This window comes from Oryctolagus cuniculus, unplaced genomic scaffold, assembly GCF_964237555.1.
Source record: "Oryctolagus cuniculus unplaced genomic scaffold, mOryCun1.1 SCAFFOLD_50, whole genome shotgun sequence".
Lineage (NCBI taxonomy): Eukaryota > Metazoa > Chordata > Mammalia > Lagomorpha > Leporidae > Oryctolagus > Oryctolagus cuniculus.
In genome coordinates, this window is record NW_027208298.1 from 417,710 (window position 1) to 439,041 (window position 21,332).

Genomic DNA, 21,332 nt, shown 5'->3' on the forward strand with positions numbered 1-21,332 from the left:
ATAGAGATCCTACATGAGGAGTAAGTGCACAGTGACTCCTGTTGTTGACTTTACAAATTGACACTCCTGTCTATGGCATCAGTAATCTCCCTATGCTCCAGTCATGAGTTTCCAAGGCTATGGAAGCCCTCTGAGTTCTCCGACTCTTATCTTGTTTAGACAAGGTCATAGTCAAAGTGGAGGTTCTCTCCTCCCTTAAGAGAAAGGTACCTCCTTCTTTGATGACCTGTTCTTTCCACTGGGATCTCACTCGCAGAGATCTTTTGCCAGAGTGTCTTGGCTTTCCATGCCTGAAATACTCTCATGAGCTTTTCAGCCAGCTCCGAATGCCTTTAGGGCTGATTCTGAGGCCAGAGTGCTATTTAGGACGTCTGCCATTCTATGAGTCTGCTGAGTATCTCACTTCCCATGTTGGATCACTCTCCCCTTTATTTACTCCATCAGTTAGCGTTAGCAGTAAGACCCAAATCAATAAAATCAGAGATGAAAAAGGAAATGTAACAACAGACACCACAGAAATAAAAAGAATCATCAGAAATTACTACAAGGACTTGTATGCCAGCAAACAGGGAAACCTATCAGAAATGGAGAGATTCCTGGACACATGCAACCTGCCTAAATTGAACCAGGAAGACATCGAAAACCTAAACAGACCCATAACTGAGACAGAAATTGAAACAGTAATAAAGGCCCTCCCAACAAAGAAAAGCCCAGGACCAGATGGATTCACTGCTGAATTCTACCAGACGTTTAAAGAAGAACTAACTCCAATTCTTCTCAAACTATTCAGAACAATCGAAGAAGAGGGAGTCCTCCCAAATTCTTTCTATGAAGCCAGCATCACCTTAATTCCTAAGCCAGAGAAAGATGCAGCACTGAAAGAGAATTACAGACCAATATCCCTGATGAACATAGATGCAAAAACCCTCAATAAAATTCTCGCCAATAGAATGCAACAACACATCAGAAAGATCATCCACCCAGACCAAGTGGGATTTATCCCTGGTATGCAGGGATGGTTTAATGTGCGCAAGACAATCAATGTGATACACCACATTAACAGACTGCAGAAGAAAAACCATATGATTATCTCAATAGATGCCGAGAAAGCATTTGATAAAATACAACACCTGTTCATGATGAAAACTCTAAGCAAACTGGGTTTGGAAGGAACATTCCTCAATACAATCAAAGCAATCTATGAAAAAACCACAGCCAACATCCTATTGAATGGTGAAAAGTTGGAAGCATTTCCACTGAGATCTGGAACCAGACAGGGATGCCCACTCTCACCACTGCTATTCAATATAGTTCTGGAGGTTCTAGCCAGAGCTATTAGGCAAGAAAAAGAAATTAAAGGGATACAAATTGGGAAGGAAGAACTCAAACTATCCCTCTTTGCAGATGACATGATTCTGTATTTAGGGGACCCAAAGAATTCTACTAAGAGACTATTGGAACTCATAGAAGAGTTTGGCAAAGTAGCAGGGTATAAAATCAATGCACAAAAATCAACAGCCTTTGTATACACAGACAATGCCATGGCTGAGGAAGAACTTCTATTTCCATTTTCTTTGAAAGGCAGAGAAACAGAGAAAGGAGAGAAAGTGATATCTTCCATCTACTGGTTTGCTTCTCAAATGCCAGCAATAGCCGGGCTGGGCCAGGCCACAGAAGAAGTTCAGAAGTCAATCCAGGATGGCAGAGACCCAAGTATTTGAGCTGTTACTGCTGTGTCCCAGCGTGTGCATCAGCAGGTAGCTGGAATCAGAAGCAGACCATAGCTCAAACACTGGCACTCTACTATGGGTTGCAGGAATCCCAAGAAGTGTTTTTTTTTTTTTTCTCCTAAGTGAAAACCATTATTTTATTTATTTTTTCCTGTTTTTTTAACTTTTATTTAATGAATATAAATTTCCAAAGTACAGCTGATGGATTACAATGGCTTCCCCCTATACCGTCCCTCCCACCCGCAACCCTCCCCTTTCCCACTCCCTCTCCCCTTTCATTCACATCAAGATTCATTTTCGATTCTCTTTATACACAGAAGATCAGTTTAGCATACATTAAGTAAAGATTTCAACAGTTTGCTCCCACACAGAAACATAAAGTGAAAAGTACTGTTTGAGTACTAGTTATAGCATTAAATCTCAATGTACAGCACACTAAGGACAAAGATCCTACATGAGGAGTAAGTGCACAGTGACTCCTGTTGTTGACTTAACAAATTGACACTTTTTTTTTGACAGGCAAAGCGGACAGTGAGAGAGAGAGAGATAAAGGTCTTCCTTTTGCCGTTGGTTCACCCTCCAATGGCCGCCGCGGCCGGCGCGCTGCGGCCGGCGCACTGCTCTGATCCGATGGCAGGAGCCAGGAGCCAGGTGCTTTTCCTGGTCTCCCATGGGGTGCAGGGCCCAAGCACCTGGGCCATCCTCCACTGCACTCCCGGGCCACAGCAGAGAGCTGGCCTGGAAGAGGGGCAACTGGGACAGAATCTGATGCCCCGACCAGGACTAGAACCCGGTGTGCTGGCACCGCAAGGTGGAGGATTAGCCTAGTGAGCCGCGGTGCCGGCCACAAATTGACACTCTTGTTTATGGCATCAGTAATCACCCTAGGCTCTTGTCATGAGCTGCCAAGGATATGGAAGCCCCCTGATTTCACTGACTGATCATATTTAGACAAGGCCATGGTCAAAGTGGAAGTTCTCTTCTCCCTTCAGAGAAAGGTACCTCCTTCTTTGATGACCCATTCTTTCCACTGGGATCTCACTTGCGGAGATCTTTCATTTAGGTTTTTTTTTTTTTTTTTTTTTTTTTTTTTTTTTTTTTTTTTTTTTTTTTTTTCTGCCAGAGTGTCTTGGCTTTCCATGCCTAAAATACTCTCATGGGCTTTTCAGCCAGATCTGCATGCTTTAAGGGCTGATTCTGAGGCCAGAGTGCTGTTTAGGACATCTGCCATTCTATGGGTCTGCTGAGTATCTCACTTCCCATGTTGGATCGTTCTCTCCCTTTTTTATTCTATCAGCTAGTATTTGCAGACACTATTCTTGTTTATATGATCCCTTTGGTTCTTAGTCCTATCATTATGGTCAACTGTGAACAGAAATTGATCACTGGGACTAGTGAGATGACATATGTACATGCCACCTCGATGGGATTGAATTCGAATCCCCTGGTATGTTTGTAACTCTACCGTTTGTGGTAAGTCAGCTTGAGCATGTCCCGAATTGCACATCTCTTCCCTCTCTTATTCCCACTCTTACATTTAACAGTGATCACTTTTCAGTTAAGTTTCAGCACTTAAGAATAATTGTGTATTGATTACAGTATTCAACCAAAAGTATTAAGTAGAACAAACAAAAAAAATACTAAGAGGGATAACATATCAAGTTGCTCATCAACAGTCAGGGTGAGGACTGATCAAGTCACCGTTTCTCATAGTATTCATTTCACTTTCACAGGTTTCCTTTTTGGTGCTCTGTTAGTTGTCACATGTATTCTTAGAATTTATAGAAGGCATTAGACCTTCTGGTAAATGTTTTCCTAAGTTGTTATCTAACGGTTGAAATATTTTTTTCAAAGAAACTTTTTATTTATGGATTACAAACTTTATGCATTTTATAAATTTCAACTTTAGGAATGTAGTGATTCTGCCCAATATACACGCCCTCCAACCCATACGCACACCCCTCCTCCTCTTCACTTCCCCATTCCCAGTTACATTCTGCACTAAGATCCATTTTCAATTAACTTTATACACAGAAGAGATTTATTTCTCGATTTCCATTTAATGAGATAATTATTGGTATATTGAAATGTTGGTTTTTGTTTGTTGATTTTGTGCCTTGTGAATGTGCTGAATTGGTTTATCAATTCTAATAGATTTGGTGGAGTAGTTTTTTTTTTTTTTTTTCTCATGACAACTGCTAACATGGACATCTACCTTTTTTCTTTTCAATTCTGAAGTTCTTTATTTCATTTTCATTCTCCTAATCTCTTTTTTTTACTTTCTAATTTTTTATTTTTTTAACTTTTATTTAATAAATATAAATTTCCAAAGTACAGCTGATGGATTACAATGGCTTCCCCCCCATAACGTCCCTCCCACCCGCAACCCTCCCCTTTCCCACTCCCTCTCCCCTTTCATTCACATCAAGATTCATTTTTGATTCTCTTAATATACAGAAGATCAGTTTAGCATACATTAAGTAAAGATTTCAACAGTTTGCTCCCACACAGAAACATAAAGTGAAAAATACTGTTTGAGTACTAGTTATAGCATTAAATCTCAATGTACAGCACACTAAGGACAAAGATCCTACATGAGGAGTAAGTGCACAGTGACTCCTGTTGTTGACTTAACAAATTGACACTCTTGTTTATGGCATCAGTAATCACCCTAGGCTCTTGTCATGAGCTGCCAAGGCTATGGAAGCCCTCTGAATTCACTGACTCTGATCATATTTGGACAAGGCCATGGTCAAAGTGGAAGTTCTCTCCTCCCTTCAAAGAAAGGTACCTCCTTCTTTGATGACCCATTCTTTCCACTGGGATCTCATTCATGGAGATCTTTCATTTAGGTTCCCCCCCGCAGAGTGTCTTGGCTTTCCATGTCTGAAATACTCTCATGGGCTTTTCAGCTGGATCACATGCCTTAAGGGCTGATTCTGAGGCCAGAGTGCTGTTTAGGACATCTGCCATTCTATGGGTCTGCTGTGTATCTCACTTCCCATGTTGGATCATTCTCTCCCTTTTTTATTCTATCAGCTAGTATTTGCAGACACTATTCTTGTTTATGTGATCCCTTTGGTTCTTAGTCCTATCATTATGATCAATTGTGAACAGAAATTCATCACTGGGACTAGTGAGATGGCATATGTGCATGCCACCTCGATGGGATTGAATTCGAATCCCCTGGTATGTTTACAACTCTACCGTTTGAGGTAAGTCAGCTTGAGCATGTCCCAAATTGCACATCTCTTCCCTCTCTCATTCCCACTCTTATATTTAACAGCGATCACTTTTCAGTTAAGTTTCAGCACTTAAGAATAATTGTGTATTGATTACAGTATTCAACCAAAAATATTAAGTAGAACAAACAAAAAAAATACTAAGAGGGATAACATATTAAGCTGCTCATCAACAGTCAGGGTGAGGACTGATCAAGTCACCATTTCTCATAGTGTTCATTTCACTTTCACAGGTTTCCTTTTTGGTGCTCAGTTAGTTGTCACCTATCAAGGAGAACAAGTGGTATTTGTCCCTTTGGGATTGGCTTATTTCACCCAGACCAAGTGGGATTTATCCCTGGTATGCAGGGATGGTTTAATGTGTGTAAGACAATCAATGTGATACACCACATTAACAGACTGCAGAATATGAAAAACCATATGATTATCTCAGTAGATGCCGAGAAAGCATTTCATAAAATACAACACCCGTTCATGATGAAAACTCTAAGCAAATTAGATATAGAAGGAACATTCCTCAATACAATCAAAGCAATCTGTGAAAAACCCACAGCCAACATCCTATTGAATGGTGAAAAGTTGGAAGCATTCCACTGAGATCTGGTACCAGACAGGGATGCCCACTCTCACCACTGCTATTCAATATAGTTCTGGAGGTTCTAGCCAGAGCTATTAGGCAAGAAAAAGAAATTAAAGGGATACAAATTGGGAAGGAAGAAGTCAAACTATCCCTCTTTGCAGATGACATGATTCTGTATTTAGGGGACCCAAAGAACTCTACTAAGAGACTATTGGAACTCATAGAAGAGTTTGGCAAAGTAGCAGGGTATAAAATCAATGCACAAAAATCAACAGCCTTTGTATACACAGACAATGCCATGGCTGAGGAAGAACTTCTAAGATAATTCCCATTCACAATAGCTACAAAAACAATCAAATACCTTGGAATAAGCTTAACCAAGGACGTTAAAGATCTCTACGATGAAAATTACAAAACCTTAAAGAAAGAAATAGAAGAGGATACCAAGAAATGGAAAAATCTTCCATGCTCATGGATTGGAAGAATCAATATCATCAAAATGTCCATTCTCCCAAAAGCAATTTATAAATTCAATGCAATACCAATCAAAGTACCAAAGACCTTCTTCTCAGATCTGGAAAAAATGGTGCTGAAATTTATATGTAGGCACAAGAGACCTCGAAGAGCTAAAGCAATCTTGTACAAAAAAAAACAAAGCCGGAGGCATCACAATACCAGATTTCAGGACATACTACAGGGCAGTTGTAATCAAAACAGCATGGTACTGGTACAGAAACAGATGGATAGACCAATGGAACAGAATTGAAACACCAGAAATCAACCCAAACATCTACAATCAACTTATATTTGATCAAGGATCTAAAACTAATTCCTGGAGCAAGGACAGTCTATTCAATAAATGGTGCTGGGAAAATTGGATTTCCACGTGCAGAAGCATGAAGCAAGACCCCTACCTTACACCTTACACAAAAATCCACTCAACATGGATTAAAGACCTAAATGTATGACCTGACACCATCACGTTATTAGAGAACATTGGAGAAACCCTTCAAGATATTGGCACAGGCAAAGAATTTCTGGAAAAGACCGGGGAGGCACAGGCAGTCAAAGCCAAAATCAACTATTGGGATTGCATCAAATTGAGAAGTTTCTGTACTGCAAAAGAAACAGTCAGGAGAGTGAAGAGACAACTGACAGAATGGGAAAAAATATTTGCAAACTATGCAACAGATAAAGGGTTAATAACCAGAATCTACAAAGAGATCAAGAAACTGCACAAAAACAAAACCAACAACCCACTTAAGAGATGGGCCAAGGACCTCAATAGACAGTTTTCAAAAGAGGAAATCCAAATGGCCAACAGGCACATGAAAAAATGTTCAAGGTCACTAGCAATCAGGGAAATGCAAATCAAAACCACAATGAGGTTTCACCTCACCCCGGTTAGAATGGCTCACATACAGAAATCTACCAACAACAGATGCTGGCGAGGATGTGGGGAAAAAGGGACACTAACCCACTTTTGGTGGGAATGCAAACTGTTCAAGCCACTATGGAAGTCAGTCTGGAGATTCCTCAGAAACCTGAAGATAACCCTACCGTTCGACCCAGCCATCCCACTCCTTGGGATTTACCCAAAGGAATTTAAATTGGCAAACAAAAAAAAGGTCTGCACCCTAATGTTTATTGCAGCTCAATTCACAATAGCTAAGACCTGGAACCAACCTAAATGCCTATCAATGGTAGACTGGATAAAGAAATTATGGGATATGTACTCTTTAGAATACTATACCGCAGTAAGAAACAACGAAATCCAGTCATTTGCAACAAAATGGAGGAATCTGGAACACATCATGCTGAGTGAAATAATCCAGTCCCAAAGGGACAAATACCATATGTTCTCCCTGATCGGTGACAACTGACTGAACACCAAAAAGGAAACCTGTTGAAGTGAAATGGACACTATGGGAAATGGTGACTTGATCAGCATTGCCCTAACTGTAAATGAACAACTTAATACATTATCCCTCTTAGTAGTTTTTTTTTTGTCTGTTCTACTTAATATGACTGGTTTAATTCTGTAATTAATACACAGTTATTCTTAAGTGTTGAAAATTAACTGAAATGTGATCCCTGTTAAACATAAGAGTGGGAATAAGAGAGGGAAGAGATGTATAATTTGGGACATGCTCAAGCTGACTTGCCCCAAATGGTAGAGTTAGAAACATACCAGGGGATTCCAATTCAATCCCGTCAAGGTGGCATGTACCAATGCCATCTCACTAGTCCAAGTGATCAATTTCAGTTCACAATTGACCATAATGAAAGGACTAAGAGTCAAAGGGAGCACATAAACAAGTCTAGTACCTGCTAACACTAACCGATGGAATAAATAAAGGGGAGAGTGATCCAACATGGGAAGTGAGATACTCAGCAGACTCATAGAATGGCAGATGTCCTAAATAGCACTCTGGCCTCAGAATCAGCCCTAAAGGCATTCGGATCTGGCTGAAAAGCCCATGACAGTATTTCAGGCATGGAAAGCCAAGACACTCTGGCAAAAGATCTCTGCGAGTGAGATCCCAGTGGAAAGAACAGGTCTTCAAAGAAGGAGGTACCTTTCTCTGAAGGGAGGAGAGAACCTCCACTTTGACTATGACCTTGTCTAAACAAGATAAGAATCGGAGAACTCAGAGGGCTTCCACAGCCTTGGAAACTCATGACTGGAGCATAGGGAGATTACTGATGCCATAGACAGGAGTGTCAATTGGTAAAGTCCACAACAGGAGTCACTGTGCACTTACTCCTCATGTAGGATCTCTGTCCTTAATGTGCTGTGCATTGAGAATTAATGCTATAACGATTATTCAAACAATATATTTCACTTTGTGTTTCTATGCGGGTGCAAACTGTTGAAATCTTTACTTAATGCATACTAAACTGATCCTCTGTAAAACAAAAAAAAAGGAAATTATCAACTCCCAACTTGAGTCTCACTGGGATTAAACATGACAATAGGTTTGATTTGATTTTATCATCATTAAAAAAAATCATCTATTATTTTTCACTTTATGTTTCTGTGTGGGAGAAAACTGTTGAAATCCTTACTTAATGTATACTAAGCTGATCTTCTGTATATTAAGATAATCGAAAATGAATCTTGATGTGAATGAAAGGGGAGAGGGAGTGGGAAAGGGGAGGGTTGTGGGTGGGAGGGACGGTATGGGGGGGAAGCCATTGTAATACATAAATCGTACTTTGAAAATTTATATTCATTAAATAAAAGTTAAAAAAAAGTAAAATATATATTAGTATTAATCCCCACATTGAAACATAAGAATCAATGCAAACCTCCAGTCGCATATACATTATTAAGAAGTGAGATTTTTCATATGAATGAAATTATGGATGAAATGTATAAATTAGAGAAAGTTCAGAGCAATTTTCAGGAATTCATATTTTTTCACAAAAAAGGAAAAGAATGTTCAATGTGAAATGTTAAGAAAGTTCAGTGAAGAGGAGAAAGGACAACAAAGTGATATAATTTGAGTTCTTATTACTTAGAAGCCCTAAATCTATTATTTTTACTTGTTGAATTATAAATATAAACAATCACTATATTTAGTGATTATAAAGTGAGTTGAAAGTTTGTTGTTAAAAATTAAAAGTAAAAAAGAAAGAAATAAATGAAGAGGCAGGGAGGGAAGTGTCATATTCTTAGAATTGTTTTTTTGAAATACACAAAATCAGTTCTCTTCATATTAATAATAAAACAGGAAAAAGAAGAAATCCCAAATCAAATGCTTATTTTCAAAATAAATATACTTTTAAAATATTAATTTATTTATTTGAAAACCAGAGTTACACAGAGAGAAAAGGAGAGGCAGAGAGAGAGTAAGAGAGGTCTTCCAACTGCTGGTTCACTCCTCAACTGGCTGCAAAGGCCAGAGTTGTGCTCAGCTGAATTCAGGAGACAGGAGATTCCTCTGGGTCTCCCACATGGGTGCCAGGGCCCAAGGACTTGGGTCATCCTCCACTGCCTTTGCAGGCCATAGCAGAGAGCTGGGTTGGAAGAGGAGCAGCTGGGACTTGAACTGGCACCCATATGGAATGTCAGCACTATAGGCAGCGGCTCCACTCACTACACCACAGTGCCGGCCTCCAAAGTAAATATAATTTTTTATTTTTTATTTTATTTTTATTTTTTTTTAATTTTTTTTGACAGGCAGAGTGTACAGTGAGTGTGAGAGACAGAGAGAAAGGTCTTCCTTTGCCATTGGTTCACCCTCCAAAGGCCGCCGCGGCCTGTGTGCTGTGGCCGGTGCACCGCGCTGATCTGATGGCAGGAGCCAGGTACTTATCCTGGTCTCCCATGGGGTGCAGGGCCCAAGTACTTGGGCCATCCTCCACTGCACTCCCTGGCCACAGCTGAGAGCTGGCCTGGAAGAGGGGCAACCGGGATAGAATCTGGCGCCCCGACCGGGACTAGAACCCGGTGTGCTGGTGCCGCAAGGGGGAGGATTAGCCTAGTGAGCCGCGGTGCCGGCTTCAAAGTAAATATAATTTAATGACGCTTCTTTTACAAGATTTGATACATCAGAGCAGAAAATTGCAGAAATGGAACATGAAAAATTAATTCAGGTGAATGCGTTTAGAGGGGATAATATTTAAACAATTGGCAAATCAGTTGCATTTAAACTCTTTCAGAACTAACAGAAAACAAAAATTGCATCTTGATTTCTGTCTCTGAGTAAGACTCAGATTCCATATTGAGGTACATCAAGGCTTGTCTAAAAAGTTCATGAAGAGAAGTGTTTGCATAGGCAGTTTGCTTCTTTCCCACATCTGCACTGAAGAACTCACTCCTTTCCATGAATCTGACCCTCTTCATAGGTGGTTGTGGAAGAACTACCAACATGCCCTGGCCTTTCACTTTGCCATCCAGGAGATCAATAAGAATCCCTACTTATTACCAAACATGTCCCTGGGTTACCAATTCTACAATGGTTTTCCCAGTGATCAGCTCACCTTGTGGAGCACTCTGCACTGGCTCTCAGGACAGGGTATATTTGTCCCTAACTACAACTGCAAAAAAAACAAGACAAATCAGTCGCCATCATTGCAGGAATCACAGCAACATTTTCTGCTGAAATTGGAACCCTTTTGGAGCTCTACAAAACCCCACAGGTACATGGGTTCTGAATTTCAGAGAAGAATGTTTAAGTTTTTCCTAACACCATTCTCTCATCTGTGTTGAAAAGGCAATGTAGAAACCAAGAATAAGAGAGGGAAGAGATGTGCAGTTCAGGACAGGCTCAAGCTGACTTACCTCAAATGGTAGAATTAGAAACAGAGAGGGAAGAGATGTGCAATTAGGGACATGCTCAAGCTGACTTACCTCAAATGGTAGAATTAGAAACATACCAGGGGATTCCAATTCAATCCCATCGAGGTGGCATGTACCAATGCCATCTCACTAGTCCCAGTGATGAATTTCTGTTCACAATTGATCATAATGATAGGACTAAGAACCAAAGGGATCACATAAACAAGAATAGTGTCTACAAATACTAGCTGATAGAATAAAAAAGGGAGAGAACGATCCAACATGGGAAGTGAGATACACAGCAGACCCATAGAATGGCAGATGTCCTAAACAGCACTCTGGCCTCAGAATCAGCCCTTAAGGCATGTGATCCAGCTGAAAAGCCCATGAGAGTATTTCAGGCATGGAAAGCCAAGACACTCTGGGGGGGAAAAAAACTTAAATGAAAGATCTCCACAAGTGAGATCCCAGTGGAAAGAACGGGTCATCAAAGATGGAGGTACCTTTCTGTGAAGGGAGGAGAGAACTTCCACTTTGACCATGGCCTTGTCCAAATATGATCAGAGTCAGTGAATTCAGAGGGCTTCCATAGCCTTGGCAGCTCATGACAAGAGCCTAGGGTGATTACTGATGCCATAAACAAGAGTGTCAATTTGTTAAGTCAACAACAGGAGTCACTGTGCACTTACTCCTCATGTAGGATCTTTGTCCTTAGTGTGCTGTACATTGAGATTTAATGCTATAACTAGTACTCAAACAGTATTTTTCACTTTATGTTTCTGTGTGGGAGCAAACTGTTGAAATCTTTACTCAATGTATGCTAAACTGATCTTCTGTATATAAAGATAATCGAAAATGAATCTTGATGTGAATGAAAGGGGAGAGGGAGTGGGAAAGGGGAGGGTTGCGGGTGGGAGGGACGTTATGGGGGGGAAGCCATTGTAATCCATAAGCTGTACTTTGGAAATTTATATTCATTAAATAAAAGTTAAAAAAAAAAGAAATCCAATACTAAAAAAAAAAAGAAACCAAGAATATATATCCCACCATGATTTTAAGTGGGAAAACCCTGGCCTGTGAAATTAACAGAAGGAAGGAGGTAGGAAGAAAGGGAAGTGGCAGTGAATGCTGAGGGTCTCCACTCAGATTCCTACCTAGGGCCAATATATCCATCCCTACCATTGGATTTATTGACTTCATTGTATTCACAGCTAAGTATCTCAAAGGAAATTTCCACAGCACCAAGAAGTGTACTGTCCAAGGTGGCATCCACAAGTGATAATGTAGATGTGGGGATTTGAAAACCTGGACATTTGCTTTTCCTTTGGGACATCACAGAGGACCATGCCTTCCCTAAGTTTGCTAAGAGCGTTTGAGGCTCAGTTCCAGTGAAATGGGTGTTCCTGCACTCCATCATCCAAACCTCCCTCACTCACCTGCACTGAAAGATTCCTTCAGAAGAATCTCACTGAGTGTTCTATTTACAATTCCTGACATCACAGATGGTTTTTCCTAACATTTTGGTTTGAGAGGCAGAAAGAGACATAACAGAGGTCTTCCATTCATTGGTACACTCACTAATGTGCTGGGAGTCTGGCAATTGTAGGCCCTGGGTATAGGAATTCTGTTCAGGTCTTCCATGAGGGTTAACTGTTTCAATTAATCAAGACATTACAGCTGCCTTCCAAGATCTGCATTAGGAGATCAGTGATTTATGTAAGACCCAGTACACACCATCAGCAATATAGGCCCATTACTACCAAAAAAAAAAGACTTCAGTCCCATAAGAGGATTCTAAGCTGGAAAAATTATTTCACCAAAAATCAGAGTGAGTAACTGTGATTTTCATGACAAGTTATGTGATGTTGTGAAAAGAAATGAAATCCAGTGTATCAGGAGATCCATACAGACTTTGTCATGGTTTACATGCCACATGGGTTCTATCCCACATTTGGGTGAGAGAGAGCAGGATATTATCTTGGTGGTATTGCATTCAGAATTGATGCCTTCCCAGTTTGCACTGCAGGATGTGAAGAGAAAATAGGGATATGACACATTTTCATGCTATCACCTTTCTTCCAAAGGCTAAGGGCATGAGAAGCATGGTGTTCTTTGTGTGCAGAATAACAGAATTCAGCTATCTCTAGAGCAATCTTTCTTTTTACCCAGTAACATTCTCCTCAAAGGCCTCCCTTGGAGAGAATATCTCAGCCTTACCCCAACAAAGATAATTCACAGTCATGACTACTTTGGCTTTCAGATCACCTATGGCCCTTTCGATCCTCTGCTAAATGATAAAGACCAGTTTCCCTCACTCTATCAGATGGCCACCAGTGACAGCTCTGTGGTCCATGGAATGATCTCCTTGTTGCTGCATTTTGGCTGGACTTGGGTGGCGCTCTTTGTATCTGATGATATGAAAGGAGAGCAGTTCCTTCGGTACTTTGAGACAGAGATAGTAAAGAGAGGTCTCTGTGTGGCCTTCACGCAAAAGCTCCCTGCCACTAAGAGACTGTATGCCTCCACTGATATCACTTTCATGACTGGGATCAGCCTTTCTTCTGCAAATGTGCACGTACTCTATGGTGAAGTAAGGAGACTCACCAATGTGGACTTTGCAGGAGGATACTTTTTAACTGTGGGCAAGGTGTGGATCATGGTAGCAAAGTGGAACATTGTTGTGCATGAGACATACCGTGCACTGCACTCTTTCCATGGAGGCTTCTCATTTTCACCACACAAGGGGGAAATCCCAGGCCTCAAACATTTTCTCAAGACAGTGGACCCTTCCCACTACCCAGAAGACTTTTACTTCACTAAACTCTGGTTTCACATTTTCACCTGCCTACCTTCTGGGTCACTATGTGGAGAAATAGGAGACTGCCCACCAAACACTTCCTTAATGTTTTCCCCAGGAGACATCGACATAATGACCATATCTGACTCTAGCTATTTCATCTACAATGCTGTGTATGCAGTGGCCCATGCCCTCCATAAGATGTTTCTAGAGAAAGTAGAAATGGGATCTCCAGGAGATGCAGCTCAACCTAAGCTTCTCCCTTGGCAGGTAAACCTCCTCCAAAACAGGACAGGCATGAAACCCTAATATATTTGCACTTTTTTTTTTACTGAAGTAGAACTCCATGGTTTTTGTCATATACTGCCAGATAAGGTTTAAAAAGCTAATCAAATTCTCAACTAAGTTTCTATAGGAGAGCAGAGAAAAACCCACACGGTATCAATTTTAAGCATTAGTGAGATATAAAATTCTAAGTATAGATAATTTAACACATATAACTCATGTGTTTGTCTTATTTTGGATCTACAAGGACTGCTAGAAATCTTCAATTTTAGAAAAATGTATATCTTTAAAAAACTAGACTTATGTCAAATTTTAAAAGCATTAATATTCTGACTTTTAAGTTTACTTTGTTGAACCCTAGAAGAAGCTCAGGTAAGAACACAACTGGTTACCATCATTAAAATTATCCTTTAGCACACCCATCCATGACAGACCCATGTTTAAGTGCAAAGCTTACCTTCCCTAAAGCCCCAACTAAACCTCCTTCCTGGTCATGGATACAGCAGAGTGCATGCCTAAGCCAGCTAATATAATTTACTGTTTGTATCAAATCACTTCCCATCATTTCTTCAGGCAATGATAGAATAGTTCCCCTCACATGAACCCATGACATGGTGACCACCCAAACCCAACTAAGTCTCTCCTAAGAAGAATCCCTGAGGATTATGAGCCTGGGAAGTGACTGCTTAGTGCATGTACACCACTCAATAACCTGTAACTTGAATTCCATTTCTGGGATTTCTTCAATCTCATTGTCTTCACAATCTCGTATTGAAGTGTTGTGTACTTTTGTGGCCATCATAGTGTCTTGCTTATTCTGTTTCTTGAACTGGTGCATTTGTTGATCGTCATTTGTGGAGATACTAGTTGGTTTCTGTGTTTTATCACTGTGGTGGCTTTCATCTTTGGATTATGTGTGGATTAATGGAATGTCTGCTTCCAGGGAATCCCTAGAGCTTTGTGGTAGATATGTCCAGGAAGCTCTTTTCAGTGCTCCAGGGTGAGGTTTGTATCTGAGGTGACACACCCAGGTTTGGCATAGTAAATCTCTATCTCTTTCTCTCTCTTTTTTTTTTTGATCAGATAGGTTTGTTTTTGTCTGTTGGTGTAGACTCAGCTGAGCTCCTCTACTCAAAGGAGGCCAGTTACTGGGTGCTAGCTCCAGTGTGTATATTATTTGTTTGCTCTGCCATAAGGACCACACAGAGGATCTGTGCAGTCCTCAGTGTAAGCTCAGATTCTCCAGCAATGTCCCTGGCCAGCTCACCAGGGAGCCCTGATCATATGGCGCCTCAAGCAGTGAGTGCCCAAAGTCTCAGCCACAGGCTGAGTCCTCTTATATGTTTGTCTTGTTTTGGATCAACAGGGACTGCTGGAAATCTTCAGTTTTAGAAAAATGTGTATCTAAAAAATAGGCTTATGTCAAATTTTAAAAGCATTAATAATGTGACTTTTATGATTACTTTGTTGAACTCTAGAAGAAGCTCAGGTAAGAACACAACACATTCCTGCACACAAGCCTCCCATAGTCACAAGCACTCAGCCCCCTGTCCTCCTCACCAGACTCAGGAGTCTCTGCTTGGCTGTTTGCTGGTGCAGCTGTTATGTATGTCCAAGGTTATGCCTGTTCTCTATCAGCTTGTTACAGGACACAGTTGCAGGGTAATTGGAGAGAGAAAACATGCCCCCTACTTTGTTTATTTTCCTGTAGTTTGTCAGGTACACTATCCCCCATGGGACTCCAAGCTGGATTCCCTCTAAGCTCTTCCTGCAGCTTTTCGCCAGTGGCTTGGGCTCCTGCGGACTGGTCTCACCTCACTCTCCAACACTGGTGCAGAGGCTCTCAGCTGCTGGGGTCCTGAGTTGTGCATGTCCTTACCCTCCACATAGATCCACTGTGTCCCTCCAATTTGTGTAGAATTTCCTCTGCTGTTTTCTTCCTAACACTTCCCTGAGCCTGCAGTCCTTCTACTTTTTCTTAAACTATGTTCTCCTAGGCTACAGCAGCCATCACCCTCTCTTCTCCACCATTTTAATCCCATCGCTAGCACCTAAACTTGAATGCTGTACATCTTACAATTATGTTTGTCCTCTAGCTTCACCCACTCCTGAAGAAAATCCAGTTTAGGAACAGTGCTGGAAGTGACATATCTTTCCATGAAACAAGGCACGATGTGGTACAATATGATATCCAGAATATTGTGAATTTTCCTGTGGGCCTTGGGTTGATGGTCAACATTGGAAAGTTTTTCTCTAAGAGTTCACGTGATCAAGCCATGGTTATCAATGAAGACATGATAGAATGGCCTATTGCGTTCAAAGAGGTATGGATCCCTTTCAATACCACAGGCCTACATAGAGGTCTGAGTAGAATCTTGGGAGTAGATTAATTACAAAGCCTTTATGTAAGCATCAGAGTCTCAGTTCACATCATGGTTTCCAAATACATGGTAATACTTATATATGTAGCTAATCCTTACATATTCTTATATATATATAATCCTTATTATATATATATATATTATAATCCTTATAATATATATATTACAATCCTTATAATATATATAATCCTTACATATTATATATATATATATATATATATATATAAATAGGTAATCCTATATATATATAAAATATATGTAGGTTATCCTGTATATAGGTAATATATATTATGTATTCTTATATATATATAGAGAGAGGTAATCCTTATATAGTCTTAGGTAATGCATGTTGAATGAATGTGCAACTTGGAATAATCTACTGATTTATTATTTTTTTAATTTTATTTATTTGAAAGGTAGAGTTATAGACAGTGAGAGGGAGATACAGAGAGAAATGTCTTCCATCCAGTGGTTCACTCCCCAAATGGCTGCAACGGCCGTGCTGTGCTGATCTGAAGCCAGGAGCCAGGTGCTTCCATCCAGTCTCCCATATGGGTAAAGGGGTCCAAGGACTTGGGAAATCTTCTACTGCTTTCCCAGGCCACATCAGAGAGCTGTATTGGAAAAAGAGCAGCCAGGACTAGAACTAGTGCCCATAGGGGATGCCGGTGCCACAGGTGGAGGATTAACCTAATGTGGCACAGCACCAGCCCCTGATTTTTTTTTTTAATTCGAGCACATACATTTTGTAGATGTTTAGTGAATAGAATGAAGGCTATAAATGAAAAGAAATAGAGAGATTAGTGTATAGACACATAAATCCTAAATATATCTATATATTCTGAAGACCTTAATCACATATGGTGAAGGTCTTTATGTTGTGATGCATGATGAACACAGTGGATTATGGGTTGACTTATCATTCACCTCTTTGTAGATAGTATTTCCTTTTTTCATTCCACATGCTACTCAGTCTTCCACAATTTATTCTACATAACATCTTGAGATATTGACAATAATTTGTCATGTTTCCAAAATATATTTTCTGCATGACCAAATATAACAACAATGCATTGCACCCAAGTGATGTGTTTATCTCTAAAATTAATGGTCTGCCTGAATGGAAAATATCATAAATGTACTAAACACAATTATTGTTTTGTAACACATTCTAACCATTTCTATGTTGACCTGAATTTTTCATAGTTACTCTCAGTGGTGTGCCTCCGTATCATGTCTTTTGTTTCTTTTATCTGTGATATAAAATATTCTAATCAACTAAGTATGAGTTCATGGTCAATTTTTTTCTCAGACATTCTAGTTTTCAGAATCATTGCCACATAGAAACCCACATTAAACATATTTTGGATATAGTGGTTCAATAAGAGATAAATGGCAGAGGATGTTAGTTGGTGATGTGTGAAATAAAAGTGATTAACTGCATTTGTAATATTTGCTACATGTTGATAAAGTACAATGATGACCACAGAAGCTCCACATTAGCTGCCTAGGTAATGATGACTTGGCAGGCATAAGAGGAGACACAGTGGTGACCTTCAACTGAAGGTCACATTTTCTGTGGTGAGGGGTTAAGCATTGAAATTCTATCAATGTGGCCAATAATCAAGATGAGTGTTTCTACTTTTTCCTTTCAGACTCCTCAATCTGTGTGTAGCCAGAGCTGTGGCCCAGGATTCAGGAAAGTGCCACAGGAAGGAAGACCTGTCTGCTGCTATACTTGCACTTTTTGCACAGACAGAGACATTTCCAATCAGACAGGTAGAAACCATATCCATTTCTACTGATATCTCCACTGTCATAATTATACTACTCAGCCAAAAAAGGAATGAAATCCTGCCATTTGCAACAACAGTGATGCAACTGGAAGCCATTATGCTCAGTGAAATAATCCAGTCCCCAAAAGATAAATATCATCATATGTTTTCTCTGATATTTAGTAGTTAATATAGACTACAAAAAAGCATTGCTTAAGAATGAAACTGACATCTTAGGATTTCATTATGTTTTTTAGCTCTTTTCTATACCCCTGTGGAACAGTGTGCTGTTTCTACATTTTACTTCTTGAATATTATGGCTAATGGTGCATTAAGTCTGTGGTTATAAAGCAATTGAATTTGTATTATTGTAAAAGTTAAAACAAGAAAGGAAAGAAGGAAGGAGGAGTATTCTGGGAGGGAAGGGAGGAGGGAAGTATGGCTACCATCTTAGAGTTGTTTCTATAAAATATATGAAATCTGTTCTCTTTACATTGATAAAAATTTAAAATAAGAATAAATAACCCAAAGTGAATTGTGATTGGGAATGTGATGGGAGAGAGAGTGGGAGGTGGGGGATGGGAGGGTTGCAGGTGAGAGGGAGGTTATAGGGGGGAAAAGCCACTGTAATCCAAAAGTTGTACTTTGGAAATTTATATTTATTAATTAAAAGTTTAAAAAAATGAAAAAAAACCAAGAATATTTATAATGAGATTGTAGTGAACCATTGCTATGAATACAAACATTCACTTGTTATCTCCATACATCCATTTTATGATCGCTATGTCTACCACATTATGTGTAGACTGGTTTCTGGTGGCGCTCATCCTTTTGGGCTTAATTGTGCTATTGATTTGACAAGACATCTTATTTTACCCTCCAATTCTGAGAGAGGCAGTCCTAATCTGAGCTCTTCCAATGGGCTGTGCTTAAATCTAGGCAATACATGTAAAAAGCATCACCACCAAGCTTAGTTATGCTTCCTTAGATGAGCAAATCCTTGTATTTTCATGCATAAATGCAATGTACAGGGACGGTGCAAGTTGATACAGAAATGTTTTATTACTCTTGTACCATATTTAGCATTATGCAGTGTGAAATATGAAGACAATATATAATCATAAAGGATGCAGATTGGCATCATTAAAAAGGGTCTTTGCACAAGATAAACATTTAAGGAATTACCTATGAAAGCCAAATATATCAAATTATGTAAAGTAGACATACACTAATTAGAAAATGCTTCCATTATTCAAAATACAGAGCAGATAATACTTTTTAAAAGATTTATTTTATTTATTTGAAAGACAGAGTTACAGGGTCAAGTAGAGACAGAGAAAGAAGTCTTACATCTGCTGGTTCACTATCCAGATGGCTGCAATGGCCAGAGCTGCACTGACCTGAAGCCAGAGGCCAGGAGATTCTACCAGGTCTCCCATAGCAGGTGCAGGGGCCCAAGGACTTGGGTCATCTTCTACTGCTACCCCAGACCATAACAGAGAGCTGGATCAAGGGGCAGCTGGGACTGGAACCTACACCTGTATGGGGTGCTGGCCAGGGCATTAACTTGCTGAGCCACATCACCAGCCAAAAAATAGTTTTTATTGCTCAAAAATAATAATTCAATGACCATTAATGCAGCAGTAGAAAGCACTTAATTTTTCACACTTCAGAGAAAGAATAGATTTATCAGGTGTAAAGATTATAACAAATAATTTATCAGAGTGATGTGCAACACCCACTAAGTATATGAAACAAGAAACAAAAATAAATTACCATCATATGAGAATTCATAGCTCATCACATAGGTGCTTGTGTGTGTTCAGATTGTCTCTGAGACAAAAGCTAGGAGCACCTACTGATTCTAGGAAGAAGGCATTCTCCCTGGATTGGGAATGCAGAGTTACCCTAGTGCATCTTGGTATATGATAGAGGCAGTCTGTTCTCAAAGTGGCAGTGCAAAACTGACGCCTTTCCTGGATAGAAAAAGGCAGCAATTAAGTATCAATCCTGAGTCTCTCTTTTTCCTCAGATGCAGAGCAGTGCATCCCATGTGCAGATCACGAGTACCCAAACATGGAGAGAAACCACTGCCTCCCCAAGCTGGTGACCTTCTTAGCCTTTGAGGAATCCCTGGGGATAGCTCTGGCCTGCATGGCTCTGTGCTTCTCTGTCCTCACGGCTGCGGTCCTCTGGGTCTTTGTGAAGCACTGAGACACTCCCATCGTCAAGGCCAATAACAGGACCCTCAGCTACATCCTACTCATTGCCCTCCTCCTGTGCTTCCTCTGCTCCTTACTCTTCCTTGGCCGTCCCAACACAGCCACCTGCCTCCTCCAGCAAATAGCATTTGGCCTTGTGTTCACAGTGGCTGTTTCCGCTGTGCTGGCCAAGACCATCACTGTGATTCTGGCCTTCAAGGTTACAAAACCTGGAAGAACTATCAGGCGATTGCTGGTATCAGGAGCTTCTAACTCCTTCATTCCCATCTGCTTCCTGATCCAACTGGCTCTCTGTGGCATCTGGTTGGGAATCTCTCCTCCCTTCACTGAGTTAGATACACACTCTGAGCATGGCCACATCATCCTGGTGTGCAATAAGGGCTCGGTCACTGCCTTCTACTGTGTCCTGGGATACCTGGGCTCCTTGGCCCTGGTGAGCTTCACCTTGGCTTTCCTAGCCAGGAACCTGCCTGACACGTTCAATGAAGCCAAGGTCCTGACATTCAGCATGCTGGTGTTCTGCAGTGTCTGGGTGAGCTTCCTGCCTGTCTACCACAGCACCAAGGGGAAGGTCATGGTGGCTGTGGAGGTCTTCTCCATCTTGGCCTCCAGTGCAGGGCTCCTGGGCTGCATCTTCCTCCCCAAGTGCTACATTATTCTCATAAGGCCTGAAAAGAATTCTTTGAAAGACTTAAAGAAAAGAGCAAGTTCTAAGGGATTCTAAAGATTTCCACTTGTTTTGCTGTCACATATTCAGAGTTTATGACCGATAATCCAGACTGAAGTGGCATTTAAGATATATGAAGTAAATGAAATTGATTTTTCCTTTAAATACAACTGGTGGGTTGGGTGTTTAGCCTAGTGATCTGAGAGAATGGCATCAGTTTCTGGCTCTGGTTTTTGCTCCTCACCTGGGCTACTGATTCCCTGGAGGAAGTGGTGAATCTTCATGTAACTTTGTCCTGGCCATCCATGTAAAATTCTTGGGTCTGACTCCCTGTTGTTGGTTGTAGCCTCGACCCAGGTACAAGCA

The 21,332-nt window shown here is 40.5% G+C and overlaps 1 pseudogene; it reads left to right on the forward strand.

Moving 5' to 3' along the window:
* LOC100355683 (vomeronasal type-2 receptor 116-like) overlaps nucleotides 1–21,023 on the forward strand; it is a 36,551-nt pseudogene extending 15,528 nt beyond the window's left edge.
* The last annotated feature ends 309 nt before the right edge of the window (nucleotides 21,024–21,332 follow it).